General features: G+C 43.2%; 1 long non-coding RNA gene across 1 annotated transcript in view; it reads left to right on the top strand.

Moving 5' to 3' along the window:
* Positions 1-1,964: 1,964 nt before the first annotated feature.
* The window catches only part of LOC115647143, a 35,194-nt gene continuing 20,699 nt past the window's right edge, over positions 1,965-16,459 (top strand). Inside the window, exon 1 of the long non-coding RNA XR_003999222.1 lies at positions 1,965-2,037. This is a non-coding gene — a long non-coding RNA (uncharacterized LOC115647143). The remainder of the gene's footprint in view (positions 2,038-16,459) is intronic.

The following is a 16,459-nucleotide window of genomic DNA, read 5'->3' as shown; positions in this document are numbered from 1 at the left end:
AGATGACTGAGCAGCTCTTCTTGCCCCCCACCCTAGCCCCCTCAGACATGGACTCAGTGGTGAGGCTGCACTCCACCCTGATCCAGTGCAAGGACCAGGCTTGCTCCAGACACACCCCAGAGCATTGCCCTGCCATGCCAGGTGCACCAGTTTTGGGAGGCAGGCTCAGCAAGGCAGGATCCAAATGTGGAGGGGCTTAGTGTATGGGGGATCCAGGTATGGATTGAGAGGGTTCTGTGTGGGGCAATCTGGGTGTGGGTGGCTCAGTAGGGTATCTGGGTGCACAGCTGTGTGTGTGTGTGTGTGGGGGGGGGGTTCTGGGAGCAATGGTAATGGGATGCTGCAGGAGAGTCCAGGTGAAAATGTTTGGGACTCAGCAGGAGGTCTGTGTGTGTGTGTGGGGGGGGGGGATAGAAATCAGTGGAGGGGTCTGGGTGTGGGGGGCTCATCTGGGTGCTCCAGGTGCAGGGAAAGTGTGGCTCATTTGGGGGAGGGAGGTTTCTGAGTGCAGGAGGGGGTAAAGCTTGGTGGGAGGGTCTGGGTACGAGGGTCTGGATGAATAAGAACAGTCATACTAAGTCAGACCACAGATCCATCTAGCCCAGTATACTGTCTTCTGACAGTGGCCAATGCCAGGTGCCCCAGAGGGAACGAATACAACAGGTAATCATCAAGTGATCCATCCCTTGTCTCCCATGGATCCCTGTACAGGGATCCCCCCCTGCAGCTGAGGAGCGATGGGTGCAGGAAATGGTGGTGGGGAAGGGGAGAGTTTGCAGAGCTTCTTGCAGCCAGTGGAGAAATCTGGAGGTGGGTCTGACCCAGCCCCAGGTGCCATGCAGGGGAAGAGGAAGTCTTGTCCTCCTCAGCCCAGACTAGCAGTCAACTTTTCTGTGGGGAAGCAAAGAAATCTGCGGGTGATATAAATTCTGCACATGTGCAGTGATGCAGAATCCCCCCCCTTGGAGTATTAATTGTGGCTATCAAATTGTCTATACGTGCAACTAATACATGGCCCGTACCCCATACTAGATTAAAGATGGTGATGGGATGGTCTAGTACAGGGGTCCTCCTCCATTCACAGCATGGTCCGCATCTTCATACAGTATGTGTCCTGACCATTTCCCTTTTCAACTTCGCAACAACTCCCTTGGCCCTGGCAACTCCAACATGTGCTTAGGTGGACAACCAGTAGTAGAAAAGAGGAGATATTTTAAAACATATTAAATGGTGCTTAACAGGCCTATGTCCTCCTATTTGCACTACGTTCTTCCTTTGCTTTGAAGTATTTTTGAAGACTATTTTGAACTGTTTTTTCACACAGTGCACAGTCAACCTGTGGAACTCCTCAGAGGATGTTGTGACGGCCAAGACTATAACAGGATGCAAAAAAGAACTTCATAAAATCATGCAGCATAGGTCCATCAATGGCTATTAACCACGATGGGCAGGGGTGGTGTCCCTAGCCTGTCTGCCAGAAGCTGGGAATGGGTGACAGGAGATGGAGCATGTGGTGATTGCCTGCTCTGTCCATTCCCTGTGGGGCACCTGGCAGAGGGCGCTGCTGGAAGACAGGATACTGGGCTGGAGTGACCTTTGGGGTGACCCAGTATGGTCATTCTTATGGCTCCTTAACAGCTGGAGGAGGGAGCTTCAGTCACTTCCCCTGGAAGATTACTATGGCCCAATTAGAGTGCCCTGCCCGCAGTAGTTCCCTGAGAACGAGTTTACATGGGCTGTGCCTTAGCGTAGGGCCTTCCTGCCCCCCAAGGGCTGATGCGCTGCAGCACCCGGTCGGCGGGGCTCTCCCCGAAGGAAGTGACACGTCAGAGGTTTGGTTAAGCCGGTTGGGTTTTTCACACTGACCCGTCCTGCCACCTGCAGCCCTGTCCCGCCCGCAGGATCGCTCCGCTCCGCTCCCCGGGAACGAGCCTGAGGCCAAAGCTGCCGCGCGGCGGCAGCAGCAGGCGCCTCAGGAGGCGCCAGAGCCGGGGCTGCCCGCCACGTGCTTCCTGCGCCGCCCGAGGGAGGAGCGGGGTGAGTGCGGGCGGCAGGCGGGGCAGAGGCACCTGTGGCGGGGCAGCCCGTGGGGTGGGGCTGAGAGCGGCTCCGCTGCCAGTAACGCGGCGGGGATTGTCGGTGCCCGCCAGCCCGGGGCGCTGCTGGGGAGCGGGCACCGCCCCCAGCGCTCAGAAGAGTCACCCGGGTGGGGCTTGTAGCGCGGGCGGCGGGAGAGCCCACGGGCAGGTCTAGGCTTTGGGCTGAGCTGGGGGAGCCTGGCGCGTCCTGGCAGCACCCGGAGCCCCGAGGCCGTGGCAAGGCGTGTGCAATCCTGAGATGTTCCCGTTTGGGCCCGCCAGTACCTTTGCAGGCGATTCTGGCATGAATTTTGTTGGAGGAAACTTCGCAAATATTTGGCTGGTGCATGATGGGGGAGGGGGTTTCACTCCCAGTGGGGGAGCTGTTGTGCCTTCTAATGCGGTGGTTTTTGACCTGTGGTCGGCAGACCCCTGGGGGGTTGCAGGCTACAGGCGAGTCTCATCTTACACTGGGGTTACGTTCCGCTTTAAGTGTGTAAAGCACAAATTACATATAGTCAATATTGCATTGAGCGTAGTGGTGGGCGGAATCTCCTGCACTACAGGTACAGTAGGTTTTTTTGTTGTTTTTCTCTTTGGGTATTTTTTTTTTGCCCACTGAGCAAAGCTGAATTAGCGCATGTTAACTGCGCATAAGATGAGACTCGCCTGTATGTCTAAGATTTCCAAAGGGGTCTGCCTCTCAAGTCAAAACTGGGGGGATCTGCAAAGGAAAAAAGTTTAAAAACTTCTCCTAGTGCTATCAGTGGTTCAAGTAGAAATCATTTCTTGCTTGTGCGCTACACTCATGGGAGGGACACAAAGGGGGTGTATGTGATCTCCCGATGTGACTCTTCCCCACCCCGGGGCCCCTGTGCTCTCCCCGTCCCCTCCCCATGATCCACATTCATCCCACGTTAGCTGGCAGGGGGCTCTGGCGCCGGAGGATGACTTCTGCTGTGCAGACCACAGGCAGGAGGACTCAGGAGATGCAGCTGCATGGAAGGGCAGGGGACCAGGCTGAGGGCATTACAGCCGTGCTGGAGGGGCTCTCTGGAACCGCAGCAGGGAAAGGAGCAGAAGAATGTGGGGCTACCCCAGTCCTGCCTCTAGCCCTTCCACGCAGCTGTGTCTTCGGAGTCCTGCCTGAGGTCTATACAGCAGCTGCGCCTGGGAGCAGAGCTGGGGGTGGTACAGCCAAGCCAGGGGTGGGCCAATGTTCTGCTCCTTTCACTGCTCCATTTCCAGGTAGACCGCTGCGGCGAAAGGAGCAGAACGTGCAGCTCCTCCAGCAGGGTTGCTGTACTGCCCCTAGCCCTTCCACACAGCTGAGCCCTCCTGACTGGTGTCTGTACAGCAGCCCCACAGAGGACAGGGCTGAGGGCGGGGCTGGGGGGGGAGTACAGCAGTAGCGCTGTAGGAGCTGCCAGCATGTGGCTACCCGGTGGCTCCACGTTCTGCTCCTTTCCTTGTTACGGTTCCCGGGAGAGCCCTGCAGTTCAGAAATCGGTATCTGGCACAGCGGGAGGACAACCTCCCCCTCCCAGTAATGTGGGGTTTGGGGGAGGCAGCGGGGGCCAGGGGCAGTGAAGGTGTAGGGGGAGGCAGTAGGAAGCTGGAGCCTGAAGCCCTGTGGCCAGAGACTGCTGCCCTGCCACTCCAGGGCTGAAGCCCGAAGCCTGAGCCCCACCGCCCCAGGAAGGTGGGGAACTCACTGGCTGCTTGGTTCTCTGACATTGTGCCCCAGGTGTCTCCACGGGGGGGGGGGGGGGCAGGGCCCAGCTTGTGCTGGCACCCCAGCAATCAACACCATGGCGGTGCATCCAGGAGCAACAGGAATGGGAAGGGGCTGCTATTTTCTTTCCTCCCCCCCTCCACTGCCCCCTTATAATAGCCCAGAAGGTTGTGGCTGCAAGAAAAGGCATGTGGCCCTATTTCAGAAACACTGTCTAGACTTTCATATCCAGTCTTAAGGGGGGCTATCTTAGGCCCCCAGTTCTGTACCTCCCTGTGTCTTGGTTCAGGGGGCAGTCATGTGGAGTCAGTTACAGGACTGGGACCCTAAAAGGTATATTTTTGCATGCAAGCTCACCATGAAGATAGACATTATAAGTATTTGATTTTTGAACTGCAGTTGACTTAAAAAAATTAATATCCATCTGTTATCCCTACATAGTAGTTATTCAGTAGAAGCTTTTAGTTGCTGCTGCCAAATATTCTGAAAGCTTTTGAACATCTATGCACTGAATCATTGCCTTAGTAATGGTTTAATAGTTTACATAAAGAATATATCATGAAGACTTTTCTAAACCTTTGTTTCTAAAGTGTTCATAGAATGCTTCCATAAGTACTGTATTGGTTTTTTTTATACAGAAGGTTTAATTAATACCTCTATACCCCCTGCAGAGGGCAGAACTATCCTGTATCTTTTGTCTTCATTCAGCATTGCACTGTACTAGCTTTCAACTAACTGTATACGCTTAGAACTCCTAGAATAACTTTCTTTATAATAAATATTTTCTTAAAATTCTTATTTTTCTCATACGTTAATGTTGTTAAGCTGGCTGGTACATAAGTCCAAGTCTCTTGCAAGTCATTTTCAGAAAATATTAAACCCAATGTCAAAAGTTTTGACACACGAGAACATTGTATTGCAATTGTTTAGACTAGGCTGAGTGAGTTTTGTGTGCACAAACCCACAAAACTCACTCTGCCTAGTCTAAACACCCAAAGATGATATTGTAGTTTGTTTAGCAGCATCTTATTTATGTATAATATGTAGTTTGAGATGTAACCAAAAAGGCTTGTCTAAACAGAGATACTAGACTAGGCAGAGCAAGTTTGTGTGTGTGTGTGTGTATACTTTTTTGAGATGTAATCAAAACAATATCTTTAGTCTTCATAAACAGTTGATTCACAACTATGGCTTTCTATAATTTTGTAAGTGGCATTGTACAAAAATGTTTCTCTAGCTTTAGTTTTCAAGTATAGAAAATTGATATTTGTAGAAATTGTTCTATAAACACTTTTTTATGCACCTCCTTAAACTGGAGATGCCAAACACAGAATTCACATTGGAGTTATATCATAGCATTATTGTGGTGTAGAATACATTTCAAATAGCTTTATTAGTGAGTTTCCTTCTTTACTGGTAGTTGTGGTTGGATTTTTAGTGGGGAGAGTATTTACTTGGGGGCTGGGGAAACCATATGATCGTGTTATCTAAGCATTTGTCTCTGTTTTGATTTCCATTAAGAACAAAGGAGCAAGGGGGAAATCGGAAGTAGTTTACACCGCTATAGCATTTGGGTATCTTTAAAGATATATTTACTAATAAGTCTACAACTGAATTTTCTCCTAGCTAATACAAAATTATAATATTTGGAATAATTTATTAGCTTACATACAAAAGCCATCCAAAATGCTAGGAGGATAAATACAAAAAACAAAACACTTACTGGTCACATCAGACTAAGTGAACTCAATCCTAAAATAAATTCAGTTCACCATAAGCATCCTTCAGACCAAAGCTCATGGCCTAAATTTTCAGAAATGATCAATAAGTTTGGGTGCTTTGTGGGGTTTTTTGGGGAGTGCCCATCTCAGCAAGTCTTTTTAAGGAGCCTTATTTTTAGAGGGCCAATTCACAAAATGTTCTGAAAATCAAGGTCCCTTAAAATGTCTCCGCTTGAGCACTGGAAATCACTAGTCACTTTTGAAATGGCTCAACGGGGGGGAAAAGCGACAGAGTCCTGTAGCACCTTATAGACTAACAGACTAACTATGTATTGGAGCATAAGCTTTCGTGGGTGAATATCCACTTCGTCAGATGCATGGGAAGTGATTTCTGGAGCTGAGGGCCCTCCGCCAAGAATATCCTTCTAGTTACTAAAGCGTAGTCATATTCAAGTGTAAGGACAGTGAGCAAAAGTAGCCCACTATTCAGATATCCCAAACCTTTCCTACTCAGGCTCCAGATGTATAGGGACAGGGCTCCTGATTACTTTGGTTGACAAACTTTTGAGTTCCGGGACTGTAGCTCTATAACACTAACTTTTGAGGGTACATATTTCAACAAAATGACTTAATCTTTCCAACATTATTTAAAAAGGTGAACTAGTATACAGCATTTGTTGATGGGTTTTACTTGTGAAAAATGTCAGATCAGTTGCTATCAGGAAAAAAATCTTCAGAATACAGTCCCCCCAAATTGCTTTGAACAGTATTCAATCCTAATTATATTATGTTAGCAATTATTGCTATCTGACTAATCAGAGTTGGTCATGAGTCACAAAAATCAGTACAGCTACATGCGTCAGAGCTACTTCTAATCATCTAATTGTAATTTCATAACATTAATAAAATCTAACACCAGAAGAAACAAATAGGAGTGGAGGGGCTACATTTAGTTTCTGAATCCTTTTAATATTTTCTATTTATATAGGTTCTTATAGTGCCTGTCAGTTGAATCTGAGCATCTCCCAAGAATTAAAAAAAATTCTCTCTTCCTTTCTAGCAGATAGTTCTATCTTGGTTAGGTTTTTTTCAGAATTGTGTTTGTGTGTGAGATAATGGACTTATTGCAGGAAAGGTAAGATGGAGATGAGCGTTTCTGAATGGGGTGAGTTCTGTAGAGGTCATTCATATTTCTGAGGTCATTCATATTTCTTGCAGACATGAGTCTCTTGGTTTTGGTATAACTCCAGAAAAAGTTATACCCTATGTTATGCCATTTCCTATTTCCAGTGGAATATACTGTCAAGAGAGAACATGGTCATGAAGAGAGGGGTGATCTCTCCAGCAGTTGGGGTAAATCACATAAAGGACTTTAAATATCAAGACAGAGACTTAACTCCTTACTCACTCATGATCCAGAGCAGAGAACTAGGATGACATATTTGTGGTGACCTGTTCCACTAAGCAGATGGGCTGCTATCCCATAATAATGCTCTTGGCTCACAGTGAGAGGAAGGACTAGAGCCATTTCAGGACATTTCTGTTTACAGCATCTTTTGGGACAGGAGGATATTAGTTGATCAGTGGTATCAAATGCCATAGAGGGGTCCAGAAGGATGTGCATTGAATAGATATATTTCCTTTGTCTGTGAATAAGAGAATATAATTTATCAAAGCAACAAGCTGTTGCTGTGGACTTTCTGCTGTGCCCTGGCCTGGAGCCTGACTGGAAGGGATCTAGGATACTGGCAACTGAGTGGCACTGGAGACTCCCCCCACCCACCCCCAATCTTATTGATTAGCTTGCTGAGAAAAAGCAAGAGTGGTAATTTGTGAGGTCTTAAGCCTCAGTGCTGGTTTCTTTAATACTGGTTAGACTATTTTGTCTTTCAGAGTAGGTCAATATCTACTAAAGGAGATGTTGACAATATTTGTAAGTGGGGGGGTCCCAGATGTTCCTGTGCATACACACTCTCTTTCATATAAAACCAGCCAGGAGATATTCATAATGTAGGGTTGGAGGGAGTGGGGAGAGGAAATAAGCAGCTGCAGTCATAAAGGAGAAATATTCAGCTGATTTCAAAGAATAGTTCCTAAGTGTGTGTGTTTAAAAGCACTTTCCTTCTTTCCCAGACTTTTTCCTCCTCTCCTTAGGCTGGCTTCAGCTTTCAATTGTTTATCAACTTTGCCCTATCACTTCTGTAACCCTTCTGCCTGTCTGAGTTGGCAGCAACAAGGGCTGGATTCAGTATTTAGGGGTTCTGTCTCAATAACACAATGCAAAACTGGCTCGAGCCCCTACCAGTGACCTGTAACAATTACATACATGCCTCTAAAAGGCAATATTTCCTCTCTTGCAAGCACGGAGTCTGAGTGTAGCAAAATCCTTTTATTAAAGGAGGGAAACAATGCGGCATGATGTTGGGGAAACACCACAAACAGGATTCATAACACAAACCATGAGCAAAAGGCCCACCCCCAAGTAAGTTTGGCAGTATCCTTTTCCCATCAGGGTCTTAAGTCCAGCAACCCCCCAAAATATCACACGAAGTCCCAACAACCCAAAAGTCTGTGTCCCTGGTCAGTGCAGCCCCACAGCTCAAAAGTTTATCTGCAGAGTTTTGCCTCCCAGCCTGGGAGAGGGTGCAGTAGTGTTAAGGGGCACCTTACATGGTCCAAGGCCGACTGCCTTGTCTCTTCATGGGGTTCTGCTGCAGCCTTCACCGCGAGCTACTCCACCCGCTCCACTCCACCAGCTGTCCCATGAGCTGCTCCAGTCATCCCACAAGCTGCTCTGCTCCACCAGCTGCTCAACAATATATCTTCAGCACCCCCACTCCCCACAGCACTCAGTGATTTCACCTTTTATTAATTTTAGCTCTTTAGTGATTTCAGCTTGTAGCAGGGGAACCTCAGTACTGGTGTACTGTTGGCCCAAAGCAAATTCAGCTCAGCAGCCTGTAACTAGACTCCTAATAGAATTTAAATTAGCTCTGATATTCCACAGTAGAGAGAGGAGGTGGTCCAATTGGTATTCAGGCCCTCAAAAAGCACCTGTACTATCAGGTACAAATACCTGTCCCTGGCTACTCTCAGTTCACTGAGTTTGGAACCCATGTCCCTTGTCTAGCAAGTGCTACTTAGTTGATAGCGAGTTTCTCTGTCATAAAACAGTTCCACTGGCCTTTATTCACATAATCAGGGTACAACACTTTATTCTGCCTGCCCCAATAAAAGAGAAACTGGGGATCCCACAGTAGCCAAAGTGACCATTTGAGCTGCTGTGGGCTTATGCTAGGTGGGGTGGGTGTGCCTATGCAAACAAGATCAGCCCCTGAAGTTCTTTTCTACAACTCGCCACAATTCACCACCAGATGTCAGGGTAGAGCTCATCCTGACTCTGCTTACACTTAATATTCACTTCTTATTAAAGTAAAGCAGAAGGTAATGGTTCCACTTGAGTATAGGAAAAGTAGTACTTTAAAAGCAGTGCACATGCATGTTTTGCCACAGTAGAAGTTTAATTTTAAAACCATTTTTGTTTGTTCATTCTATCTGGTTTTCACTTTAATATGGCTTTCATTTAGTCTTCATCTAACACTGTGCTGGCTTTTAACTGTCACTTTTATTTCTTTAAAAACTAAGCAGAGTGCTGCCTTGCTATTCTGTTTATTGGAAGAAGAGCAGAATATTTCCATTAAGTAGGCTGAAAAAAAGTAAAGTAATAGATAATAACTGACACAAACATTCACAGAAGTGAGACTGACAAACTGGGGGAAAGAGTAACTACTTTTTCCCCCTTCCTACTAATAGTTCAGGAATATTGGATTAATCACATGGGATCAGAGCTGTAGTCCATCTAGATCAGTATGCTGTCTCTGACAGTGTCTAGAACCAGATGCCTCAGGAAGGTGCAAGGAATTTCAGAGTGGATAACTGTATGATAATCAGTCCAGAAAGAACTTTCTTTCTAACTCCTGTTATGTGGAGGCTGGCTTACCCTATCAAAAACAAGAGGGTTTATACCTTCTTATTAAAAAAAAATGTAACTGTGAATGTTTTAATTAACTCTATAAATTACTATTTCTTTTTTGAATCCTACTAAGCAGTAGGCCACAATGGAATAGTGTCTTGTGACAAGTTAATTATGTAGTATGTAAACAAATCTTTTTGGCCTGTTTTTAAATTTACTGCAGTTGTATTTTGGCATAGAAATAAAAACATCTGATTTACATTCTCTGCCATTTATTATTTTTATATCTCTAGCATGACCCCTTTTACATCTCCTTTCACTTTGGTCTTTTTCTTACCAAATGACTGGGATCAAGGACATAAATGTCAAACTTGATTTTAAAATAGTCTTGGAGAGACCATCTTTTAATCTAAAATTTAATATCTTAGAGATTGTCAGAAGTAACTAGCAGTTGAGACATGCATCATCTTGATGCTCATATTGTTGATGCTCATAGCATCAATTTGCAGTGTTAGGGAAGATAAACACTGTATATTTGGTGCTATACAGCCCCGGGTTTGGAGAAGCACAAGAGCTGCCATAAGTAGGCAAAACCCAGGAGGAAGCTGCAAGTAAAAAATATGCTAGTAGGCATGGAAAGTAAGAGAATTAAATTGAGTAATGTGAGGAGGGAGAGGAAAACAAAAGTTATATGCCATAGTGAAGTAGATGTGAAGGTTGACAATTATTAGTCTTGAAAGATTACAGATAGAGACAAATCTGTGGGGGCAAAGGACCCAAAAGAGAAAAACAATTTAAAAATAGGGTGGAGGCAGGGTCTCAGACCTACAATTTCCTTAAATGTACCTATGTTTTAGGTATTACATATAAATGATGCCCCATAAACATATTTAAAAATGAGTTAAAGGATAAAGAGCACCATCCTCCATTAAGGAACACCAGCTTTTAAAAATGAAAATGCTTTTATTCACTATCTGCTGTGTTAACTGATGCTGCATTCGATAGAAGAGTGTGGCTGGATGTTAGCTGTCTGAGATCTTCAAGGGTGTGTCATGTGAAGAACAGATTTCTTTGAAACAGGAAAAAAATACAATCTCTCCACTAACTCAAAACTAATGGACTGGATTATGGTTAGGGGACATATCTAGGAGTAGAACCCAATAATGCTGATACCCGGTCTTCTGCTCTAACTGCTAGACAGCAATTCCTGTTTAAATTGTAGACTGACGTGATTTTTTTAAACGTGGTAGATTTATGGTGATTCACATAAAGTTTCACAAAATTATTTCAAAACATCTTTGCATTTTACATGCATTTCACCAAAATTATTTAGAAACCTTAAACAAATTAAAGGTCACATTCTTTGCTAGCAGAGCTCCATTGAAGTAAATGGAATTACAGCAAAAGAGATTTTTTTTGGCCTTAACATTTCTTATTTTGTATTCATTAGAAAGATTGGAATACCATTATTTCCACAGTATAATGCATAACTTGATGTTGGCAGATGCATTTTCAAATGATATACTAATTACTACTGAAATACTGCTGTGTATATTGCGTCCCTTGTGACATGTTCTTGATCAGATTTATTACTGGGTTCAGCAATAAAATCTTTGCATATTTTAAGTAATCTTTCTGTATTGGTAGGATGATTTTCACGCATGCATGTTTTGAGTAATTGAGTTAACAAGGAGGTCGTTATACAGCATATAAACTTGCTGGACAACCATGGCCTACTCTTTGACTGGCTGGTGCAGTAAAGTTTTGAGTACTTGTACTCTCTGGTGACCTTCCATTAGGGTTTGCAGTAAGCTAAGACTGAACTAGTAAAACAGATTACATTTCATGTATTCTGTTGCAAATTGGACCTAAATTCTGCAGCAAAGCCTTTGGAATCTATGGCATTCTGGTGCAGCAGTCTAGAAGTTCTTTGGCAGCTTGTTTTAAAATGTAAAAATGAGGTTTATAATCAGTTGCATATGAAAATGAATAATGTACTGTATATATTCATTCGTAAGCTGAAATTTGTTAGTAAAAAAGGGAAGCATCAGAGAATGGGGAACGGGAAGGAGAGGGAGAGGTGGGACACAGCCCCTTTGAGCTAACCTGTTAAGATGAGCTGGGCAGTTCATACCTTTCCGACTGTCTCCAGAATTGGGAAGACAATATGGCATTGCTTTGTACTTGGTTCATGTTTAGTATCTTTACAATTATGAGGGCAAGGAGCATGTACTGATGTTAAATGAAAACTTGGATTCTGGAGCAGTTCAGTAACGAAATGAATTCCATGAACAATTCCACAGCCACCAGATAAACAGTGCCCTAGTATGTGCACTCCAAACTTGCCATGAAACTAATTTACACTCTCCATCACAGAAGTGTACTAGTGCTTTTCTAGAGGACTTTAGCTACACATTCAAATATCTCCAAGTTTGCACTTTGGGTGTTTCTCATGCTAGAATCAGTGCATGGACAGCTAATCAAGTAATCTAACTGGATTTTATCAGTTGTTATAACTACAAATGATGAACAGATGTGAGTGAATCATATAGCATCAGGAGCTTGCAGGCCTGTACTTCAGACACTTGATTTTTTTTTAATGGTATGGAGAATGTGTGAGACTTCTGTACTTAATATTATGTGCATCATTTTACTTACTGTTAATCTGCTTAATTGTACATGGACTTAAATCAAAGGAGGCTGCGGGGGGGGGGAGAACAAACAGGAAATGAAACAATGGCAGAGATAAGATGCCTTCAGAGAGAATACCAGGGTTCCTTAGGGTAGCACTCGGGGGAGCCATTAATTGTGACATGTCCACCCACCTGGTTCCAGCTAGGATAGCAGGTTTATTTTCCCTAGGCCCAAGTTATTGGGATCAAAGTAACACAAAACCATTAAAGACTCCCTCCTAGAGACGAAGGAGGGGGGTGAGCAGGCACTCTGGGCAGCCGTGGCTGGAGGTGCATCTCTGACAGAGGGCAGCAGAGAGAATGGTGCAAGGTCTGTCTTTCTATGGCCAGGAGTAAAGGTGTATAGGTAAGTTCCACTCAGCCTAAACTTTATTTTCCGTTCCCTTGCAAGATTTAGGTAAGTTTCAGGTGTGTTGGCCTTCTTTTGTTTTAACCATTTTCTCTGAGTACTATCACAGTGTTTCTGTTGACTAATAAATAAGACTTTGTTTTGAGAAGGCAGGCTTGTCACTGCAGACATTTTCTGGTTACAAAGTTCCCTGCAGGGAGAATTCTCTGCATGGAGCAAAGACAAAGTGGCTCTGCCAGAAGAGTGAGAAATGGGTGCTGAAGCCTAAGTGGACCCAGTTAAGAGTGGTGAAGTCAGGGGACTCCTTCTTGAGTGAAGTGGAGGCCTAGAACCTAACACTAAAAAGATGTGCTTGCAAGAGACTGCAGAGGGGGTACAAGGCATGGCAAACTCTGTGCTCCAAGACAGATGATAGAATCCATCTAATCTAGGATAGTTGCATGCCTGCTACAAGAAATCTGCAGTTCAAATGTTTGTGGCAAGTTTAAATAAAGATTAATGATGATATGCAGTTGAGAATCATTCACTTGTAGAAATCTTTGAAATAGACAATCTCTTCAAACCTAACAGCGATTTTTATGAAGGTCACCTAGTATGAAGATTGTTTTAATGAAATTTAATTAAACTGGTTTTGTTTAATGATTTTCAGATTATGAAGTTGACTTGCAGTGCATCACCGTTTTTGATTTCTGTTTTTTGCCTCTTCTGTAGACCATCATATTTTAAAAAAAGACTGGATCACTTAATACATAAGTCTCCATTTAAATAATTACTATCCTCACCAATAACTGAAGTAACTTCTAAGCCTTAGATATCAGAAAAAAGTGCGGAGAACAAGTTTGAGTACTATAAACTAAAACTTGTGACTTTTGTGTGTCACAAGTAAGTTTTTTTTGTTTTTGTTGTTTTTTAAATATCAACTTGAATTATTAACCTAAAACTAGACTTTTTGATAAATTTTAATGCCACAGAATCATGAACATGCAGAATTATGGTTTTTACTGTACTCTGTACAGGGAACTTGTTATGGTCCATTGGATTGGTGATGCAAAATACAGAAGGGATTTGCACAACTGGTGAAGTTGGTTAGGTAAAAGGAAAATCCACTTTCGAAAGCCTGCTTTAATTTTATTCAGATGTAGATGTCTGGATTTCATTACAGCATTTGATACTAATCTCATGTAATACTACTTGTAAAAATAATTCACATTGGTTTGAATACGAAGATTGTTACATGGATTGAAAACTATGAAGGAGTGTAAACTGTTGGTAATGCTGAGATTTTGTTGATGTAATTGCATCCACGGATTGGTTTGAATGTTCAAATGTATAACTATTAAAAATAACTAATTGTAATGTATCCAGTATATGCTGCAGGGATGCTGTGTGTTAATGAACATATTTATTGTGATCAGGAAAAAGAGATAAACAGCCTGTTAAATTTGCAGATGATACTAAATTAGGGGGTGGTATAAGTACTAGATACGAATAAGGAGAGAAGAACAATACATAGAAACTAGTTTAGTTAGAAATAGGTTATTTCAAGCTCAGGAGATACAGCAAAAAACATATTTAGTGCAAATAAAGGTAAAAAGTAATAAGTTTTTTAACACCACCCACACTTAGAGTAAAATTCCTTCATATTTTTTTAGTCTTCTCTGCTAGCATTAAGCCATTCAGGGATTTTTGTTTTGTTTTTATGTGGGGTGTCTGCAATCTCCCCTCCCCCCCACTACACATCTGAAACTATCTCCATGTATCCTTGTTTGCTTGTTTCCTCACTTTACCCATTGCCAGAGTGTCCATGTTAGAATCTGTAGCAATGGGATTGTTAACTTTGCCAACTCCATTTCATTTCTGGTCAGTATATGTTGGGTGAGGATTTCTTCCCTCCCCCCCATCCCCATACTTGTGAAGAAGATAGCCATCCCAAATCTTTTTTTTTTTTTTTTTTTTTAACTGGAGAGAGGTTTCCATGGCTTATTTGGCAGTACCACAGTTTGTCTTAGAGACTGGGTAGAGAATTGAAATGTTATGTGGAGGTGGAGAGTAGGAGTATACACTCTGAGTGCAACTCAGTGCTATGTTTACCTCTTCCAGAAAGGTGCTTATGATTTAGGATCTTTGTCTTCTACTTTTCTTTGCGCCAGGATCTCTCTTATGAGGTCACAAGACAAAGGGAAGCTCTTCACAGAACTGGACTAAAAAGTGATTGATTAGAGAGGACAGTGTATACAAATCTCCTAGAATTTCAGGGAGAATGAAGAGTCCTTTGGAACCAGGTGTCATAAACAGATAGCTAAGGGTTAATGTCTCTTTCACCTGAAGCACCTGACGAGAGAACCAATCAGGAAACCAGATTTTTTCAACTTTGGGTGGAGGGAATTTTGTGTCTGAGGTCTTTTTTTGTCTGTCTGCCTGCTTTCTCTGAGCTTTGGAGAAGTAGTTTCTGTTTTCTAATCTTCTGTTTCTAAGTGTAAGGACAAAGAGATCAGATAGTAAGTTATATGTTTTCTTTTCTTTGGTATTTGCATGAATATAAGTGCTGGAGTGCTTTGATTTGTATTCTTTTTGAATAAGGCTGTTTATTCAATATTCTTTTAAGAAATTCACCCTGTATTTTTGTCACCTTAATACAGAGAGACCATTTGTATGTATTTTTTCTTTCTTTTTATATAAAGCTTTCTTTTTGAGACCTGTTGGAGTTTTCTTTTCTGGGAAATTTCAGGGAAATTGAGTCTGTACTCACCAGGGAATTGGTGGGAGTAAGAAATCAGGGGGAGATCTGTGTGTGTTGGATTTGCTAGCCTGATTTTGCATTCCCTCTGGGTGAAGAGGAAAGTGCTTTTGTTTCCAGGACTGGGAACGGAGAGGGGGAGTCACTTTGTTTGGATTCACAGAGCTTGTGTCTGTGTATCTCTCCAGGAGCACCTGGAGGGGGGAAGGGAAAAAGGATTATTTCCCTTTGTTGTGAGACTCAAGGGATTTGGGTCTTGGGGTCCCCAGGGAAGGTTTTTCAGGGGGACCAGAGTGCCCCAAAACACTCTAATTTTTTGGGTGGTGGCAGCAAGTACCAGGTCCAAGCTGGTAGCTATGCTTGGAGGTTTTCATGCTAACCCCCATATTTTGGACGCTAAGGTCCAAATCTGGGACTAAAGTTATGACACCAGGTAATAAGGAAGGTGGATCAAGGGTGAACTAACACTACTGCAGTAACTGTCTACAGTGACAAGCAAAAGGGGGGGAAAAGAGCTAGAGAGTTAGGAGCTGGAGGAAGGAGATGATTCTCTTATCATCTGCTTTGGAAAATGAATCTCCTTAGCAGACAGACTAAGCCATCTGTCAATTCACATGGCAGATTGGGGCCCTCTGTTCTGAAATGTGGGCTTTTTATGAGAAATGGGATGGCTTAAATTTCCTTACTGATGTAAACAACTTTTGTTGTTCTGCATTAGACATTGGGCGAAGATGACCCTATCTGGATGACTTCTATGTATCATTCACCCAGTATTCTTCTTCCCCCTCCCACCACATGCTTTTAATGTACAAATCTTCTCAGAATTCAGACTGAATAGAATATTGGCAGTCAGTGTCCATTAAATTCAATCTTAATTTGTAAACTCAGATATAGTTCAGCTCATTATCCCCAGACTGTATTGGCTCTGCAGTGCTAACAAGCCTATGGGAAAAAATTGTGATCTTGTAATTAAAGACTGTATCATAATGCAGACAAAAAAGTGGGTGAAATAAGGTTGCACGGGTAACATTAATTATGGCATTTTCTTATTTTTCAGTGCTTGACCTTGCAACCTGAATAATGTTCTTTTTCACATAGTGTGTGTTTGTAATATATATGTAAATTGTACGCTCTTTGTGGCAGGCACAGTCTTTTCATTATGGATATACAGTG

This window comes from Gopherus evgoodei, chromosome 1 (genome assembly GCF_007399415.2).
Source record: "Gopherus evgoodei ecotype Sinaloan lineage chromosome 1, rGopEvg1_v1.p, whole genome shotgun sequence".
Lineage (NCBI taxonomy): Eukaryota > Metazoa > Chordata > Testudines > Testudinidae > Gopherus > Gopherus evgoodei.
The sequence above is the reverse complement of the archived record's forward strand: the minus strand, read 5'-3'. Positions and strand labels throughout refer to the sequence as shown.